The sequence below is a fragment of the Adiantum capillus-veneris genome, chromosome 28 (genome assembly GCF_014529385.1).
Source record: "Adiantum capillus-veneris isolate H3 chromosome 28, ASM1452938v2, whole genome shotgun sequence".
Classification (NCBI taxonomy): Eukaryota; Viridiplantae; Streptophyta; class Polypodiopsida; order Polypodiales; family Pteridaceae; genus Adiantum; species Adiantum capillus-veneris.
In genome coordinates this window covers 47,528,709-47,532,402 of record NC_140958.1, presented here as the reverse complement: position 1 = coordinate 47,532,402, position 3,694 = coordinate 47,528,709, and the positions used below count along the sequence as shown (strand labels likewise).

Below are 3,694 nucleotides of genomic sequence, written 5' to 3'. Positions count from 1 at the left end.
TTCAACATGTTTATATGCATAGAGAGCTTACACTTTCTGAATGGCCAATGGACCTTCCATTAAATAGACCAAACTGTAAGTCATAAAGCAGAAGTGTTTTTTAATGTGGTTTCTTAGAATTTTATGATGATTTTATTTATGTATTTTGTAGATTTCTATCCTTCTTCCTATGAAGAATGGCAATCAGTGGATTGTATAATAGGAGTAATCAATGTCTACCATGCTTTCATTGGAAGTCAACAGTATCAAGGAAGAACAAATCGACAACTTGCAGAGCTAGGTGTTTTCTTTTATGATAGTTTCTTTCATGTCGGTACCGATATTTCTTCTGGAATGCTAGAAAATCTTTCTTTACCCGATTTTATAAGTTCAGACTGGCCCTTGCCAACTCGTGACATAAGTGAGGCATTTCGCTTGAAGCTATTTAATGAAGTGCAAAAAGGGTTGAAGCCTAATGTAGCAAGTAGGCTTGTGAAAATCAAAGTCAGCATGCCAATCCATGTATTTATGGATTTCTTTGCCACAAGTGAATGTCTAGTAGCTCTTAAAAATACCATGCTTGTGTGTAAGAATGTAGACCAGGACACAGTACTTGAGTTTTTAGACAAAGGATGGGACTTTTGTCATTCTAATGGAATTGATTGCAAAGTGGATGCATCAAGTGTAAATGTGAAGTACATGATAAAAAGTCAGAACTTTATCATGACATTTTACTATCAGAGATCTCATAGAGTGAATGGTGTTCCTGTGATATTGGATCAAGACCTTCAAAATATGCAAGGAAATCCTTTAGTGCACATTGATGTGTGGATGAATGAAGAACTTCAAACCACTCTATCTATTGGTGGAGAGTGTAATCTTCTACAACTTCGACAAGATTTGATAAATGAAGATAAAGTTGATCTTCCCCAAGATTTTTTATTTCAGATCAATGGTAGACAAGTAAGTAGCTCCATCAAAATGACAGGTTTACATGAAACATAAAGATTTTTTACTAACATAATCCTTTATCTTGACAGGTATCCAAGAGAAGAGAGAATTATATGAAGTGCAAGGACATATATTTAAACGTAGTCTTTATAATTATCACTTAAGTACAAAAATTCAAATACGGAGAAGGTAAAGACAAGGTCTTAGTCTAAAGCAAGATTTTTTAATACAAAAAGTACTTCAAATACAAATATTGTGTTTCAGATACATTGTCACTTTCAATCGCTTTTGGTCCTTTCATGAGGTGCTTACTACTGATGGTTCTGGCATTGGCGACTTCTTTATGTCTCCGTCTTCAACAAATTCTTCTACATGAGGGTCAATCGGCGGATCTTTTTTGTAAACCTCTTCTTTTTGTGATGGCGATTCTTCTGCAAGACGATCTTCATCTTCAAACCACTCCATCTCTTTGAAAAACTTTGATAGGTCATCATCTGTGGCCTCTCTTCTATCAAACTCTAGCTTTTCCTTTGAGCAATCTTTGCAGTTACTCCAACTATTCGCATTGAAATTATCTATCATGCTTTCAATTTTCTTGATGTGAAAGTGTGCTACATCAATCTCTGTGTATGTTGTAATAGAAAGCTACAATACAAAAACAATTTTGTGAGTCAAAGAAGCTATATTATTTGTGCATTAAGTGTTATAAAGAAATAGACATGAGAGGTCTCATTTTTGTAAACATAATCCAACATGGCTTTGGCATTATACAGTAAATACCATCCACACTTATGATTGTCCTTTTGTTGTGGTGCCTGTCAAACAAAATAATTCATAAGACAAAAGAAACTTACAAAAACAACAAGATCTTAGTACAAGAAAGAGAACTCAAACCTGAATCTTTCGATGTATAACCTCTTTAAAAATATTGCCCAAAGCAGGGAAGATTTCAATGGTTGCAAGTAAGATGTTGACGCGACTATTGAAACAGTTCATAATACTTCAAATATTTTTGCTTAATACTTTTTGTAAGGACTTAAAATTTCTTACCCTTTGATATCCAGGTGTGTTGTTTTCTCAATAGAATTCAGATAAAGAACTACTTTTTCTTGCATGTCTAGCATGACAAGACTCCAATGGTTCCTATAAAAAAGATGAACAAAGTTAAATTTCACAATTGACAACACTTGTTATAGTACACAACAATGATTTACCTTGAGATATATGGCAAAATAATAGTTCTCACACTTGGATTGCAATGGGTAAACCAAGCTATAAGCTCTTGGGGAGGCTTTCTTTCATCTAAACAACAAGAGATTTGATAGTCAATTATAAACACCTCATCTTGTGCGTCCTCAGGAAGTTCTTCTTTGATCATGCTGCAATTGAACACTTAAGTTAGTATCATAAAAGCAATGGGCGAGAGGAGCTCTTTATTAAAAACAGAAAAAATATTACCTTAGAAAAATCATGACAAGGTTATCAGAGATGTCATTGTCAAAGCTCTTCAGTATTTGGACATCTTGAGCTTCCAAAGGGACAAAGGCAACATGGTTATCGCCTTTCATTAACACTTCGACCTTTGGACCAAGAGCATTTAAAGTCTTTAAAACCTTTTCTTCCCTTTTCAAAATCTCCAATTGTTGAGCCTTTCTCTTTAACTCTTCATGGTCATCCTGTTTTAATTTGAGCCTCTCAATTCTGTCTTGATTCAACCTGGTATCTCTACTATGTATGTCTTTTTCAGTCACTTCTTCTACTTTCAACTCTTTGGGCCTTCTTGCAGGAGGAATCAAAAGAATGTCTTTCATTTTTTTATCTACAAATGATGGCATATATCTAAATTGCTCGTAACGGTGTCTAAGCATGCTTCAGCTTGTCATGTCCTTAGGCATAATTGTAACTCTATGAGCATGTGCTGCAAGAATGAAAGTGTCATTAAAATATTCAATAAGATAATCTTCACAGGCCTCTTGAAGACATGCAACAGTTGTAGCCATCCATCTTGTCCCACTTTTACACATTTTTGTTATCTCTCGCACTATCCTGACAAATGGTGCTTTAGGAATGCAATTTGTGGTTGCATGTTGTGCTTTTCTGATTTGTCTTAGAACACCTAGATATTGTGAAACCCTTCATCTCCTTGGTAAATTTACGCTTACACTAGAACTTGGTCTATTGGTCTCTTGGGATGAACTAACACCACTTGGTCCAGTAAGCACTTCTGAAGTTGTTCTATTGCTTGAGGGTTGAGAAACACGGCCGCCACAACTTTTCTTTGCGGTTTGTTTTGTTCTTGCCATTTTCTTTTTTGAAGAGTACCTTTATCACAATAGTGAATTGATTTAATACCACAAGATTATCTCTCTCTCTCTCTCTCTCTCTCTCTCTCTCTCTCTATGTATGTATGTCTGTGTGTGTACTTCAACTTAGATGTACATGAAATGCCATACACACTAATAATATATACTTGTAAGTCCTTAATAGCATTTCAATTATATGCCAGTGAGACATAACTCTCTCTCTCTCTCTTTCTCTATGTATGTGTGTGTACTTCCACTTAGATGTACATGAAATTCTATACACAATAATAAAATATAGTTGTGAGGGCTTACTAGCATTTCAAGTATATGTCAGTGAAACATAAACACACACATAAATCTCTCTCTCTCTCTCTCTCTCTCTATATATATATATATATATATATATATACATAAATCTCTCTCTCTCTCTCTCTCTCTCTCTCTATATATATATATATATA

At 34.6% G+C, this 3,694-nt stretch overlaps 1 pseudogene; it reads right to left on the bottom strand.

Annotated features, from left to right (window-relative positions):
- Positions 1-1,227: 1,227 nt before the first annotated feature.
- LOC147420389 (uncharacterized) lies at positions 1,228-3,233 on the bottom strand (annotated as a pseudogene).
- Between the last annotated feature and the right edge of the window lie 461 nt (positions 3,234-3,694).